Source organism: Cynocephalus volans, chromosome 3 (assembly GCF_027409185.1).
Source record: "Cynocephalus volans isolate mCynVol1 chromosome 3, mCynVol1.pri, whole genome shotgun sequence".
NCBI lineage: Eukaryota > Metazoa > Chordata > Mammalia > Dermoptera > Cynocephalidae > Cynocephalus > Cynocephalus volans.
In genome coordinates, this window is record NC_084462.1 from 44,058,069 (window position 1) to 44,075,391 (window position 17,323).

At 38.0% G+C, this 17,323-nt stretch overlaps 1 protein-coding gene across 4 annotated transcripts in view; it reads right to left on the reverse strand.

The window, feature by feature from the left end:
* Positions 1 to 16,681, reverse strand: part of MEF2A (myocyte enhancer factor 2A) — a 167,652-nt gene extending 150,971 nt beyond the window's left edge. For all 4 annotated transcript variants that reach the window (XM_063091920.1, XM_063091923.1, XM_063091924.1 and 1 more), the window contains exon 1: positions 16,160 to 16,681. The gene's annotated coding sequence lies outside the window, so the exon portion shown is untranslated. The remainder of the gene's footprint in view (positions 1 to 16,159) is intronic.
* Positions 16,682 to 17,323: the final 642 nt, after the last annotated feature.

Below are 17,323 nucleotides of genomic sequence, written 5' to 3' on the forward strand. Positions count from 1 at the left end.
CATAACAAATATTACAAGCCAATACTTCAAACAAAATTAAATATATTCAAACAAGTATTTGAGGATATGAAAACCACCTTGAATCAGAAATCTAAAAACTAAAAACAGAAATGGACAAAATACAAAGAGAAATTAAAATAGCTAACTGAATTCAGACAAGAAATGGAAGAAAAATACAAAATTATTAGACAAATGAAGAATAAGTTGCAAGGCACTCAAAGGGGAGAATTGACTCATATGAAAATAAGCTACCACAATCCACCGCATGTGTTATGAGCCATGTCCATCCACATCTGGTGTTATGTTTCCTCTGATTTCTGATGACTGTCTTCCACCATTTCACTCACAAGCCACAATGCTTAGGACACTCACTCACATAAGCAAACTGCCTTTTCATAGTAAAGTGCCATATCTATTATGTATTTATGTATTACTTAACAATTTAACATGTCTAAAACCATGCTACCATTTTAAGTAGGTGTACTAGGCTCCTATCCTTTCTTTTAATGCATCACTGGCAAAGTTTTTGAATGTTGTTTCCCTAACTCCATTGATCCCATGACACTCTGGTTTCACTGCAAGATTCTGCATAGCACAATAATTTTTAGAAACATATACCACATTCTACCAGAACTGACTATAAACATGTGTATATGTTTGGGTTAGTATATATACATATTTATGTGTTTAGCTCTGTCTGCTGAGAGGGCCTAGAAAAAAATGACACCCTAGAGGCAATAAGCAATCCTACTATCCAGATCTTGGTTTTTAAACTGCCATCCTCCAATAAAAGGAGCCAAGGCTCTTTGGAAAAGAGAATGATTCCAGGGTTGGGGCAGGTAAAATACAAGATGAGCCTGAAGTATCTCGTAGCACCAGAAAGTAAGGAAATGCTTGAAAAAGAAAGGGAGCATGTCAAAAGGACACCGGAGCTAACCAGAAGGAGCTCTCAATGGCCAAAGCAGGACAATCTAAGCAATAAATGATAGCATCAGATTATAACCTACAAAATAAAATAAACATCTTTGAGTCTATACTAATATAAGTAAATGAATGAATGAATGAGAGAGAAGGGACATCTCTTCATTAGAGAAGAATTTCAATTAATAAATGAGAAAGGAACAAAAAAACTGTAAAATCACCATTAGGTAAATATTATAGTAATAATTGCTGTAGATAAGTTCCACTGACGAATGCTAAAATGAATGAGAGAAGTTTGAAGAGAAAGCAAAAATTAGCATAGTCCCAAAGTAATTCCCCAAAGATATTTATCAATTAAAGAGGAACACTGTGACTTCAAGAGACACCAGCAGATGCCCCTTTAATTAAGTGAACAAAATTAACATCACCAATAACGAGATGTTGACATCACATACCTCTGATATAAAACATACCTCTTGATATGATATCATTACTTCAGCGGTATTATTGCCAAAAATGCATAATCCTAAATTAATCATAAGAAAGCATCAGAGAAACCCAAATTGAAAGACATTCTTAGAGTTATGAGCCACAGCCCCCTCCATCCGGAAGCAAGCAAGAGAGCACACCCAGGGTCCTAGGCAAGGAGCCATGGGCCACAGCCCCCTCTACCCAGAAGCAGGCTAGAGAGCACAGCCAGGGTCCTGGTCAAGGAGCCATGGGCCACAGCCCCCTCTGCCTGGATGCAGGCAAGAGAGCATGCCTGGGGTCCTAAACAGGGGGCCATGTACCACAGTCCCCTCCACCCAGAAGAAGGCAAGAGAGCACACCCGGGGTCCTAGGCAAGGAGCCGTGGGCCTTAGCCCCCTCCACCCAGAAGCAGGCAAGACAGCATGCCCATGTTCTAGGCAAGGAGCCATAGGCCACAGACCCCTTTGCCCAGAAGCAGGCAAGCAAGCAGCCTGAGGACTTAGGCAAGGAGGCGAGGGCAGTAACTCCTGCCCCAAAACAGGCAAGAGAGCATGCCAAAAACACCACTTCCAAGTGGGTAGCCCACCACAGCCACAGCTGCTGAAAAAGCAGCTCAACACCATTTCTCTGAAATGACAGAGAAGGAATTCAGAGCAACAATCTTAAGGAAACTCACTAAGATACGAGAAGACTCATACAACATAATGAAATAAGAAAAAAAATCCAGGATATAAAGAAAGAAATTTACAAAGAGATTAATACCTTAAACAAGAATGTAGCAGAACTCATGGAACTGAAAGATTCATTCAACAAAATAAAAAACAGCTGACAGATTAAGCAGCAGGCTAAAACAAGCAGAACAAAGAATTTCTGATCTTGAAGACAATATTTTATAAGTTATAAAAGACTGAGTTATAGTCTGCAAGAAGAAAATCTAAGAGAGCTAGCAGACAACCTTGAGCACATGAACATTCAATCATGGATGTTCCAGAAGGGGAGGAGAAAGACAGGAAAACCTATTCAATGAAATAACAAGCCAAAACTTCCCAAATATAGGGAGAAACATGGATCTTCAAATCCAGGAGGTTCAAAGATCCCCAAACAGATTCAACCCAAAAAGATACTCTCTAAGACGCATTATAGTCCAACTGGCAAAGTTCAAAGATAAAGAGAGAATCTTAAGAGAAAAGTGTCAAGTCATCTATAAGGGAGTCCTCATCAGACTAACAGCAGACTTTTCAAAAGAAACTCTACAGGCCAGAAGAAAATGGGATAATATATTAAAAGTACTAAAAGAAAAAACTGTTGGCCAATAATACTATATCCAATAAAATTATCCTTCAGAAATGAGGGGAAAATATTATATCTTCCAGACAAAAAAGGTGCAGGAGTTAACCACCACATGACTAGCCCTATAAGAAATCCTCAAGGAAGTTTTGCATCTGGAATCTGAGAAACAATAATCACTACCATGAATGCACAAGAAAGAATAAAACCCACTCAGAGAACAAAAATGCAAATGAGAAAAAGACACTAAATCTTACCCCACAAAAAGCCACAGTGACAATATATTGATGCCCCAACGTTATTTCTGATTTTAATAATTTCAGTCTTCTCTCTTTTTTCTTGGTCAGTCTAGATAAAGGTTTGCAAATTTTGTTAATCTTTTTAAAGAATCAATTTTTGGTTTTGTTTATTTCTCTATTGTTTTTTAATTACTTGTTTCATATATTTCTGTTGCAATCTTTGTTATTTCCTACTTATATTTGCTTTTGGTTTAGTTTGCTCTGCTTTTTCTATTTTCTTAAGGTGGAAGATTAAAGTACTGATTTGAGATTTTTCTTATTTTTAATATAGGTGTTTAAGAGTTTAAATTTTCCTCTAAGCACTGCATGAGCCCTGCATCCTATAAATTTTGATATGTTGCACCTTGATCTTTATCTCAAAGTACTCTCTAATTTCCCTGATTTTTTTTACCCATTGTTTATGAGAATGATATTTAATTTCCACACATTTGTGAGTTTTCTAAATTTCATTCTCTTATTGTGGTCAGAGAACATATTTTCTATGATTTAAGTCTTTTTAAAAAAAATAAAAGGAAAATTTAAAACAAAACAAAAAAAAGTCATGGAAAGATTTCCATTATCTTTCAATTCTATTTTTCCAGGAATTTTTAAAGCCCCCTTGTGTTTATATTCTGTTTCATTGGTTTTTTATGCAATTTATCTTGCTAAACTTAGATATTTAATTTCTGTTCTTGATTTCTTTTTATTAAGTAGCCTCATTGATATGCTTAAAAATTAATTTGCCTTTGAAAAATTTATTCAGCTTCCTCTGTTGAAATTAATTTGATATTTGCATGCTTCTGGAAGACTTTAGAGAGCTATTTCAAATAATTGGAGAGATTATAAAATGAAATATGCAAATTTTAACGTTTTACATCTCCAGTTTTGTGAAAAATTGAAGCGCTACTTCCTAGAGTATTTTGCTATTCATGTCATTCAGTTTATGTATTTGTTATTTGAACAAATAAATGTGCATATCCTTAAAAATGTAAATTAAAAAAAAGACATTCTACAAAATGATGACTAGTACTCTTCAAAAGCATCAAGATCATAAAGACAAGGAAATAATGAGTTAATATCATAGATGTGAGGACACTAAAGAGATACAACAAGTAAATGCAATGTGGGATCCTGGATTGGAATCCTAGAACAGAAAAAGATCATCAAAAACTGATGAAATTCAAAATCAGGACTTTAATAGTATACCAATATTACTTTCCTGGTTTTGATATTTATACTATGGTTACACAAGCTATCCAACAGTAGAGGAAGCTAGGTGAAGAGCACATGCAAACGCTCTTTACTATTTTTGCAACTTTTCTCGAAGACTAACATCATTCCACAATAAAAATTTTTTAATTGTTTTAATGTTTTTTTACTAAAGAGAATATTTTTAAAAAGGAATACTCGTGATATTAGTCTAGTTTATACAAAAACTTACTAAGTAAATTATGGCAATTCAAAATAACTCATCAATGACATAGTATCCCATCACTCTGTTCCAATGTTAATATCCAACTTATTATACTGAAAAAAACCCGATAAATGTTATCAGTATGATTATTTGCTGAGACATAAATCACAGAAGGTATTGCAGAGTTCAGTACCATTTTATACATTTTTAAACATGCAAAATACTCAGCTATAAAAAAAAAAAAATGAAATCCTCATTTGCAGCAACATGAATGAAAATGGAGACCACCATGTTAAGTGAACTTAGCCAGGCACAGAAAGACAAGTACTGCATGATCCCACTCAAATGTGGAGTCTTAAATTAAAAAAAAAAAAAAAAAAAGTGGTTCTCATAGAAATAGAGAGTAAAACAGTAGTTACCAGAGGATAGGAAGTGAAAGGGTGAGGGGAAGAGGTTGGTCAAAGGGTACAAAGTTAGAGATAAATAGGAAGAATAAGTTCTGGTATTCCAGGGTGACTACAGCTAAAAATATTGTACTGTTAACACTTATATTACAATAATACAACACTATGTAATTGTTCAGCAATATGTACATCATTTAAAAAATAAATGAATAAAAAAGGTTGAATCCAAATTTAAGATGATTACCTCTGAAGAAGGAAAAAGGACAATGTTGATTGAGAGAGATCTAATTTTTTGTATGCCTGATATGTTTCATAATTTTTAGCCAATACTGAGGAGCATTATTAATATCTGGGGCAATTAAGTATTCTCCTGCTTTGTCTAGAAAAAACATTCTTATTTTTGTGGAGATTTCTGCTTTTTTGTTTGTTTGTTTTACCTTAAGACTATCTTATTGACAGTATTTAATTTTTAATTTCTATTTTCTAAGACCACAAACCAAACCTTGAGGTCACCTAAAACAGGATCCTCTGCCCTAGTGAAGACATGTTCTTAGGCTTTTTTATAGATAAGTCCTCTCAGTTCCCTGACCACTTCTTACCTTCATTTCCACTCCTCTTCAAACACCCATTCAATGCTCAAATCCCTAGGCCTTGTCATTACCAGGAAGTGTTTCACTTTTAATAGTAAATTAATACATCTCACTCTCTGATTATACCTCTTTATCCTCCAGGGCACTCTCTCACAAGTAAAATCATCATCATCTCTTAAACCTGTTCTTCCTTTTGTGCTTCCTATTTCAATACATTCATTCCCCCAATTGTCCAAGCCATAAATCTAATCATTACTCTTCTTTCTCTTTCAACTTCAACATACTCTCCATTACTGAGTCCTTTCATTCTACCTCCTGTGTCAAATCCACCTCTCTCTCTCTAATCCATCCATTTTGTCAACCTTCCTCCCACTGCCATAGTCCAAGCCACCTTACCCTTTTCAAGTAATTTGTTATAACACTCTTCTAATCATTCACTCTGCCTACCAGTCTTAATCTCTCCAAATATTCTCTACAGTGCAACCAGCATTATTTTTTTTAACCAATTTCCTTTCAGGTTTAAGATGCTTCTATTTTTCCTTAGAATAAAGTCCAAATCCCTTAACATAGTTTACAGGCTCTTCATAATCTGGCCCCTATTTACCTCTTCAGCCTCATCTTTCACTACTTCTTTGGTGTCTGCCCTTTCCTGCACTTCCTGTCTACTCTTTGAGTTTCTCCAAAGCAATCTGAGCTCTCAAAGTATATCTCTTGTCCTTAACACAGGTCTGGTAAACTTTATCCTCCCTCTTCACAAAGCTATGTCCTATTCACTCTTTGGGCTTCAACCTAGGTGTGTGTCACTTTCTCAGGGCTAAATTTTCCTGGCTTCCCTGAAACTGGGTTAATTGCCCCTGTTATGTGCTCCCATAAAACTGCACTGTACATATCAAATCCAAGCACAAATCAAAGTGAACTACAAACACGTATATGTCCATACTCCCAACTGACTATGAAAGCAAATCTTGTTCACTGGTGTTCCCTAGCACCTAGCCCAGTGGACTGACTAATAAGGTAATGAAGACTAAAGTGAGAAATAAATTGCCAAAGTAACCCAATGGTTACAAAGAATGTGAATCCAATGACTCCTGGCTCAGGAGCACAATACTCTTTCCACTTTACTTTGTAGCACTTAATTTTACTTTCATAAACAATTTAATGTTAATTAGATATAGAACATGCAACACAAAGTTAAAAAGAACCTAGATACCATCTCATTTTATAATTAAACTGATACCAAGAAAGGTAATTACTTGCTTAAGGACTAAATACTATAAAACAAAAATGCCAAGAATAAGCATTTTGATTTTCTTTCATTCTACCCTTTAACCTCAGGAATTAGGTTTTTAAAATGTCAAAGTTGAAAGTTTTTAGTTTTTCATTTCTCCTAGGATAGCAAAGTTATTAGAATATATGAATCACTGATTCGCTTAAAAGATTTCTACAAAATTAGCTAAAATGTTATAACAAACATAAGAATATTTAATTATGGCATAAGAGTAATAAAGATAATATTGAGTCATTATAATTACATGTTATAAACAACATAAGGGTATCAACCATGTTTAAGGCACTATGGAACATATTCACTGAGTATGTAAAGAGGTATAAAACAGGATTCTTAGTCCCCAAACACTTAAAATATGTTTGGGAAAACAAGACACAACCATTCAGAATTAAATAAAAGAATTAAGTGAAAGTAGTTAAACCGTTAACACTTTCAAAGGAAAAGACTTTCTTCTAAGGAGTTTTGGGAGTGTAAAAAGAAATTACAATCTACTGCCTGAGGAATCGACGTATATTCAAATTTTCTTAGCTTCATAAGGTGAAAGGGCTCAAAAACAAAAAAAACTCGAGTATTAACAGCATACTTACTGCCCAGTTCTTGATTTCTAAATACTCTTACCCAATAAAAGAAACCTTGATATAATGGCTGATTCTAGGACAGGAGCTGGAAAAGCATAAAATGAACCTGGAATATTTTATTGTTACAGAAAGCAAGGAAGTGCTCCAAAAATGATAGGGACGTATCAAAACAACCAATCAGTTAAGTTGAAGGAGTTCCCACTGAGCAAATATGGGTTAATTTGGAACATCAAAATCAATACTGACAGAAAATAACCTTATTAAAGAGAATCTATGAATTCCTATTTGTATCAAATAAGCAAATGAGAAGTAAAAGCTCTTTACAACAAAATAGAATGCCAACTAATAAATGTGGAAGGAATGACAGTTAGAAAATCACCCTGTTGCAACCACTGCGTAATAACTGATTCAGGCAAGAATCATCAATGAATGCTAAAACCATTGTGTGAATGTTTTGGGGAAGACAGATATTTACACAGTCTCAAAGCATCTCCTATAGATTATTCAATAATAACAAAGGGGATGATGATACCTTTCATAACACAGAAAACCGGCAAGCAAAACCTTAACTAAGTGATCCAAATAAACACTACCAACATGGTCAACCTGACATCTCACTGCCTCCTGATGTGATGCACTGAGGATATATCATCACTTACAAGGGATTCCTGCCAGAAATGCATAATAACCTGAATCTAATTACAAAAAAAAAAGCAATAGGACAAACCCAAACTGATGGACATCATACAAAACAAAGGGCCTACACTCTTTAAACTATTAACGTCAGGGCAGACCAAAAGAGATTGAACTGTTTCAGATTAAAGAATACGAGAGAGATGACGTTTTTTTGATGATTGCATTTTAACGAAAATGTAATGTATCATATTGGAATGGAAAAAATGCTATTAAAAGATATTATCAGCACAACTGAAGAAATCTCAACATGAACTACATATTATTAGCATCAATATTAAATTTCCTGAATCCACCATACTGTGATTATGTAAGGATAACTTGTTCTTAGGAGATATTAGCTGAAGCACTTAGGGGTAAAGGATCATGATGTGTGCAACCTACTTTCAAATGATTCAATAATGAAAATAATTATAATAGGAAAAGGAAGAAAAAGAAGAGGGGGAAAAAGAGAGAGAAAAAGGAGTTCTACGTAGTAGATACCTGATATTACATTATAATACATGATATGTTCGATGACATTATATGTTTAATATGTGGTTTCCTTGTTAGCAATATACACAGTGCACTAATGTAGCATTATCCCTGTACTTGCATCTGTGATGTTTTGCCTTAGGTGATATATGCCTCTGACTTTGAATAAACTTGCCTCTTTGGCATACTCCAGAAGATGTAATGAAGGAGCTTCAAACTGTAAACAAAATAAAGTAATAATATCTGTTTCCAGATTCTGTGGCCACTCTACAAATACGAGTGATAAAGCAAATGTAGAAAATGTTAACAATTGGTGGATCTAGGTAATAGATACATGGAAGTTCAATGTACTACTCTTGTAAGTTTTCTCTAAGTTTAAAATTTTTTTTCAAAATAAACAGTTAAAAAAACCTTCTGGCAATACTAAAACTTTACTTTGTTGAGCTGGTAGGTTGGCTGAAATAGTTACAGTGCTGTGTTGATAACACCGAGGTCAAGTGTTCGGATCCCTGTACCGGCCAGCCACAAAAGATAAAAAAATAAAATAAAAATAAAACTTTACCTTGGGGAAATTAAGCCATTTCTGGAAAAAACAAAAGCAAAAAACCTTAACTCCTACATTCTTCTCTCTTTTCCTTCATAATTCATGTCATAAAATTAGATTAACACCATTAAGAAATAGGTTTTCAGTACCAAAATAAACATTTTGCTAACATAGTTCCAGACTTGCAAATGGGGTATGTTCCAAAAGCCCATTTCTAAGTCAGCCATTTAGAATGCAGAAAGATTTTCACCATTACAAGTGGTGATTAGGTTCCTAACGTTGGCTACAAAAGCTCTTTGATAAATCTCTGTTAGCAATACAGCTGAATTAGTAGTGTATTTCATTTACATTGTGTTATATTGTACAAGGTTTCCCTCCCAATTGAGCCTTTCTGAAATAACATGTGAAATTAGTTGGATAAATTGGAGGGAGGGAATGCAACCACAGAGCACACTGGTTAGTAAAGAACAAGAGGGATATGCATTTCCAACTGGAAATACAATACAGCCTTCAGACAAGATCGCTACTCAATGCCCAGCAAGAAGACAAAATGGAATCTCAAGAAACAGTATTTGTGCTCAAAAGCTCTTGGATTCCTGCTCTTAGAACGCTGATAATATGAGGTGCTTCAAAGAGTTCACGGAAAGATTCACATTACCTTTCAATTCTATTTTTCCATGTACTTTTTGAAGTACCCTCATCTGTTCATATGTATAGAAAATGCATAAGGTAGGACATATAACCTGGAAAGTACCTTTATAATTTTTAAAGTCTGATTTGGGAAAACTGGTCTGTGGTTGGTTACTCCAGTTGATTAAGACAGCCTCCACTCAATTTACTGAGAATTCACTATGTACTATGATAGGTTACTATTAAAGGATACATAAAAGCATACAAAAAGGGGAAGCTGATCCTTGACATAGGAACTTGGCCTAGCAGAAGAGAGTGCCATCAATTATAACACTCTAAAATGGGATTTACTCTACAAACAGGGCATGTATCAAAGGCTTTGGAAGCACACAAGAGTAAGAGAGAAAAACTTTGTCTAGAGAGATTAAAACTGGTATCACAGATGAAATGACATTTGAGCTACGACTTAAAGGATAAGTAGTCCAGTAAGTATATGAGAAAGGGAGCACTCCATTTATCGGCAAAACCATAAAAAAGATACAGAAGCAATCATTCAAACAGGTACTGTCTTCCAAGTGTCAGGCAGTGTGCTAATGCCTGGGGATACGTCTGTGAACAAGACAAGGCGTCTGCCTTCATGGAGTTTATATTCAGGTAATGGAGAAAGACCATAAATAAGCAATAACTAAACAAACCCAGTATGTACACATTATAATAAGTGTCTTGAAGGAAATAATGTGTGTGAGAGTAAACTGATGAAGTTTAACATTAAATAGGATGGTGAGAGTAGGTCTCTGAGTAAGGAAGTGAGATTTGGGCCAAGTTCCAAAGGGTTTCTCCAAGCCAGCCATATAAACAGCATCCCAAGCAGGTAGTAGAAAAAGTACAAAAGGCCCTAAATGAGGAAAGGGTGTGGAGTGTTTAAGGAACATCAATAAATGAGGGGGAAAAGGAGGAGAAAGATCATTCAGGGCCATTTAGGACATGAAAAGAAGTATAGGCTTTATTTTGAGAGGAATGGGAAGTCATTGGAAGATTTTAAGCAGCAAAATGATATGAACTGATTTAGGCTCTCAAAATGATCCCTACGGCTGCTGTGTGAAGAAAGAATGGAGCAAGAAAAGAAATGAGAAGCCCACTTATGAGGCTACTGCAATAATTCATGTGAGAGTTAATGATGGCTTAGAATAAAGAAGTGGCAGTGAAGATTAAGAGCAGTGGGTTGGCTCAAGGTAAACTCTGAAGGAACAACAGGACTTGTGGACAGACTGGACATGAGAGAAAAGGAAAGAACTAAGAATGATATCTTAAGTTTTTGGCTTCAATACTGCCATTAACTGGGATGGGGAAGGCCAGTAGAGATACCAGAGTTTGGGGTAGGAAGGCTGGAGGGAAGAAAAAAATAGCTATATCTTAGCCATATGGCTAATATTACATTTGAGATTCCAACCAGATTTCCAGTTGGATATCAAGCTCAAGAGAATTCTGGGTTAGAGAAATAAACATGGGAGTCATCAGCATGAAAATACATGGCCTTTTCAGGGAAGAGCAAAGAGCTGGACCAGGGCACAAAAACTGAAGAGCAGTGGCTGACAAGGAGCCTGGAAAGATGCGATGGAATTATATTATGAAGTAAGCCATGACTAATAATTGCAATAGCAGTAGTAGTAATGGTAATAACAGCAGGGGAAAAAAATTACTGGATGATATGTACCAGGCATTGTCTTGTACACATCTCATTTAATCATCTCAACAACTCTATGAGGTAGATAATGTTATAATCACTATTTTATACACTGAGCCTCCAAAAGACTGTGAACTTGCCAAAGAATACACAAAGAACACAAAGTAGAGTGGGTGTTCTAACTTAGTCTGATTTTGGAGGCCAACCTATTATCCCTTACATTACTGCCTCTTTATTGAACTTACATGCCTTCAAAGTCTGTTTTTAAGAAATGACATGTAGATACAAATTTTAGAAATATAATTCTAACCTCTGAGTAGAAGATGAATTGTTGGGGATGAGGATGAGAGGTGAGACAGGATTAATGCAAGAGCACCTTGTTTTAATACATCCAAAAGTTACAAGTTATCTTACCAGCTCAAATTGGAAGCAAGCCCTTTGTTCCAAGGGTCACAAATCATACCTCAAACAAATTCAAGTCAACCTGCATATGCATGCTGCTGGTCACAAAAATAACCATGTAAAGGTCCAGCTCATGCAGTATAAATTTACCATTCACTACTGAAAACATTTTTCCAAGCATATAACTTTATTGACGGTGAGTTTTAAAAAAGATCCATAGATAACAGTTTACATTTTTGTGTAAGAAAATAAAATCAGTATTAATTCAAGACAATCATAAAAAAAAGATGTGTCTTGGTTGATATTTATTAGAAGCTTGATAAATTAATGTCTGTTTCTCACCTATGTTAACAATTTCTCTGTCTTACAACATTGTTAAAACTCATGAATAAGTAAATTATCTGCCACCATATATCAATATTCAAGTGTTATTCCACCTCACAAATGAGCTAATTTTTTTTTTAACTCAGATGCTATGATTTCATCTCAAGTAACAAAAACAATTAATATTAAACAAAGTTTTTAAATTCTGCAAATGCAATTATTAAAATCTGTAACAAAACATCTATATTAAAAATAATCTTTATTAAACAAGTGCCAACGTATATCCTATGCTATCCATAAGACTCACTAATTAACAAATGAGTTTATACTCAATTATAAAAAAATGGGACACAAAGACACATTTACTATAGCATACACAGATAAAGACACACAGAAAAAAATCACTTAGTTTCACTAACCAGATAAAATGAAATATAAAAAATTATAGATTACCTACTAAACTTATTTTTAAATATACCCCTCCCAGGTAAGTTACAAAACTTTTTTCCTCGTTTCAAATTTTAAATACCATATCTTGAAGACAACTCCCATAGATAATTCCTAAAAGACATAATTCACTTAAGAGTAGGGACACTGCTTATGTCTAACTCTAATTTAAAAAAAAAAAAAAAAACATCAGGGGAGATTATTCAGATTAGAAGCAAACTATGACTGCAGATCAAAAACCTAACAAAGAACAGCCAACTAAAAAAACATTTTATGTATAATCTGACAATGAGTCTAAAACACTGGAATATTTTATCTGAAACAAATACATAGGCATTCTCCAGTATATGAAGTCCTTTTGGTCACAAACACTAAACATACAGGTACTAGGCCAGATACTTTTATAATCTTCATAGGAAGAAAGATACGAAAACAGGAAGGAATAGAGGGAGATCAGACAATAATACACTTTTGTACATTAAGCCTCAGGCAGTGTGCTAGGAACTTTTATACCCATTATCCCATTTAATTCTAGTAACTCCACAGGGCAGGTAGTGTAATTCTTTCCCATTTTATGGAAGATATCTCATAACTTTGTCAGTAGTAGAGCTGAGATCTGAATCAATATCTGACTAAAAAGTCAACCGGCCTTCCTTCATGAGAGCTTGCAAATCAGCACATGTTAAAGCATTCTACTGCATGAGGTTATCTAGCTGAAAGATTGATTTGATTTCCATATTTACACTTCTCTTATTACTTAAACACTAAGAATGCACTCACTTCTCACTTTACTAAGAATATTCACAGATTTTCTTTTTACTCTAGAAAAAAGCAATAGTGATCATTTTCAATCCACAGAACAATATTCTCATTACCCTATCAGTGACAAAAGAAAACTTCAGCTGGACTTCATAAGATTCATATCTACCATGAATTATGTCTTTCAAAACAAAAAATAGGGCCAGGGTCTGATTACAAAACAGAATATTTGAAATCAGAAATGCCCCCAGAAAATTCAAGACCATCATCGTTATATGTTACACTACATTCCTTTTGCCTGACTACAAGCAGCAAAGGGAGGAAAAAAGATGGCTTTCCAAAACTGACTGACAAGCATGCTACTTCCAATAATAAATTTGCTTATGGCTTACTCCTCTTAAATCAGAACGAAAGTCTACTCAGAAGATTGAATTGGACCATTTCAAATTTCGAAATAATGTTCTAATAAACATTTTCATAATTACTTAACCACCTTCCCAATATAGTTCAATATTTCTCTTTGGCAGCCAAACAATTAATGGGTGACACTGCTATTGCTTGAATGTTAATAAAATAATATTAACCGCACTGCATTCTAAATGGAAAATACAAAGTTGTAAAGAAAATTGCTTTGGAAAAATATAACATCACCATTTGAAACAACTCAACATTTTAAAAAGATTATTTCTAATTACATTTACAAAAAAGAAAAAAATCTGTCACACACACCCACTATGGAAACATAAAAACTCTAAGAATAGAAAAGGAAATTATTCTCAAACCATAATTCGACACAGTGACATTACAGTTATTTTTCAAGCCTCAATGAGCTATTTTCCTTTCCCTGAACACCCTCAATATTTTAATTTAAAAAGAAACTTTTGATGGGAAATAAAGCATTAAATGTAATTTTAACACCTTTGTTCCGAAATAGACAAAACCAAATATATAAAATATACAAAATATATCCAAAGTATATAAAAATAATTTTATATATAACTATAGTGTGAATTAAATGAAATAGGTAAGCAAATAATTGTGTTTAATGAGGTCACTATTACTTCACAATCATTAACTGCTTTAATAAATATCTATTGAAAGTACTCTTCCAACAGAATTGTTAATCTAGAATCCACAAACATTCAAATCACTAGTTTCAGATCTTCAGAGTACTTTTATTTTTATAACACCATTATCACAACTTTTTGCAAACAATGCTCATTGAGAATTAAAATAAAGGTGATTCCAGTGTCAATTAATGCATCAACATGTACAAACACTAATCTTAATTTTTATATGAGATATGAACATATGGTTATTACATTTAATATAAACTCATTAAATCGGTATTTGCTTTAGTGAAAACATGTTTGACTCTCCCTAAAACAAAGATTGTCATTTACAGGAAAAGAAATAAAAATAAAGACTGAGCTCTCCAAAACTATACAAAAACAAAACAAAACAAAATGTACATACAAAAGCCATAATGACACAATAGTTATTTTTATTCTCACTTCCTAAATTCATATTAAAAGAAATGTCATTTTTGTATGTTTAAAAAAACTATTTTGTTTACCTTTTCCACAGACTGTTCAAGTTCTGCCAAGGTAACACAGATTTTAAAACTGACAACTAGAGCACTTAGCAGTTGCCAAAACAACACAGCTGGATTTTTAAAGGGAAAGCACTCTTCTGTAACGCACCCCTAATTAAGGCTTTAGAGAATCTTCTCTTCCTATAATAATAAATGATAAAGGACAAAAGGGAAACATGCGCTAAAAATTTTTTAAATGTTAGACAATATTTGTTTTAAAATACATATACTGCTGTTAACATATCACAGCAGGCCTTTCTAACAGCACATTTACTGGCATTCCAATCTCACTGTAGACTAAAACGCAGGTTAACACTGTTGTATTCAATCTACACACGGGTTCCCTACTGGAACATGACAAGAGGCTCGGCTTCATAGCTCAGGAATTGTATTTCAGGTCTGAGCAACAATTTTATAGTTACACTTTCATGGAAAAAAAATTTTTCTAATCCAAAAATGCTCACCTTTTCCAAACTTGTTTGCACTATCTCACCTACTTTAACCCTCACTGTTCAAAAACAGACGAAATAGAAACAAATGGTAAAGTTTCTTCCACACAAAACCTTCCCCGAGTGCTGGTATCTACTTGGATAGCAGGGGCAACTAGCGGTTCCCTCTGCGCCCCTGGGTCCCCGCGATGTCCCCCTGCAGGGTCAAGCGCCCGCGCCAGCAGGTGCCCCCGGCCTGCCCCAAATACCCACCCCGCCACTGCCGTCTACACGCACACACACTTCGAACCTAAATCGTCCGCCCCGTTAGACCAACCTTTTCCCAAAGCAGAAGTGGGGGAACTTCTTCAAGTCCAACAACAGGGCAGAATGCCCCCCACTAGGGTTCAATCCCTCGGGGATACCTCCGGCCTCGGAGGACAACGGGAAAGGAAGGGCCCTTGGGCGTTCCACCCGAGAGACGCTCCGGCGCCCCCGGGGAACTCCTTCAACTTTCAAGAAGGCGGCGTCCACCACCGTCCCCCGGCCCCAAACCAAACGCGGGGCGCCCACTCGTAGGTTGCTCGCGACAAGCCCGCGCAGCAGAGCCTCCCTCCGCCCGGCCCGCTGCGCCCGGTCAGACCCCCGGGCCCGCCCTTGGGCACCCCGCCCCCACCTCCGCTGGCACCTCGCCCCTCGGCGTCGACCCCGACCCCACCACCCCTCGCTGCCTCCCGGCACCCCACCCGCCCCGCCGCCGAGAGCCGGCGACCCTGGCCCCCTCCCAGCCATGGCCTCGCCCTGGGTTCCCCGTAGCCTCGCGGGCGCCCCTCCTCGGCCGCGCCGCCCCCCGCCCCTACCTCAGCCCCTACCCGGCCCCTCGCCGAGACACCGCCCCCTCCAGCACTGCCGGCCCTGAGGAATGAGCCCCGCCGCCTGAGGCCCTTACCGCGTCTCCGGCGCAGCTGGCGGGCGCGCACACACCGCAGACCGGGCCCGCCACCAGCGCTCAGCGCCGCCCGGAGCCGCCTCCTTCAGCCCGGGACTCGCCGGGACATCCGCGCACGAATCCCCACACCGGGGCTATTTTTAGGAGACAGGCCCCGGTCAGACCGGAACTCGTTCCTGGCGGCGCGCGTGCGCACTACGCGGACTGAATCAGTGTTCCTCCGCCAACCTTGCCTTTCCCTTACTTTCCTTTGGCTTCCTTTCTCGCTTCTCCCATAAGGTTTCTTTTCAGGGCCGACTTATCCTCTTGGTGGGTCCTAGAGTGCTTGGAATGAGAAAGAAAAAGATGCGGACAAAGAGAGTCGCACTGCGTGGAAGCGAGCGCTATTCCACAAGGACGTGAGGGACGGACTATGTTTTTCCGGGTGGGTGAGGAGACGATCACCCGGCACAGGAAGGAGATGACGGCGGTTTGGCGCCGGCGCCACAGGCTGGAAGCTTGCTTCCCTCTGAAGGACCGTGTTCTCCTGGAAGGGATACTGGTCACTTGATGAGGGCCTAGGCGCCTCCCAGGGTGGGGCGGCCAGTGGCGTCGCGCCCTACCGCCCCCGCCTCCCCCGCCGCTGCCTCCCTGACGGGCCCGCCGGAGCCGGGAGCGGCTGTAGTGACGCGGCGCGTGGCAAATCGCCGCGCGTGGCCCGCGGCTCCAGCCAACCCGGGGCGCCTGGGGCGGGCCTGGGCCCCGGGGCACAATTCGGGCAGTTGCCGGGAGCGCGGTGCCAGGCGGCCTCCTTCGAGATGGGCCAGCCTCCCCCTTGCTGCGCTCCCGGGGCCGCGGCCAGGCCCCCGCCCTCGGAGCGCACTTGACCTCTCCAGACGTCGGCTCGCCACGCCCACGCCCTCATCGCGGTTAGGGCAGCACCTGTGCTCGCGCCTGGGCGGCCGCAAGATGCCCCCCACTGACCAAGTGCGATGGGACCCCGGCCCCTGGCGCGCTGCGGGGGCTTGGACCCGGCCGTTTGAGAATAGGATTTGAAGAGGCTTAGATGGTGGGGAGACCTGGCCACGCTCCCCATGTCCCAGGAGAGCTGCAACTTTCGTATCTTGACGAGTAGTAATAGCTACTGTGCCTTGAGCGCTAAACTATGTGCAGAACATTTTGAGT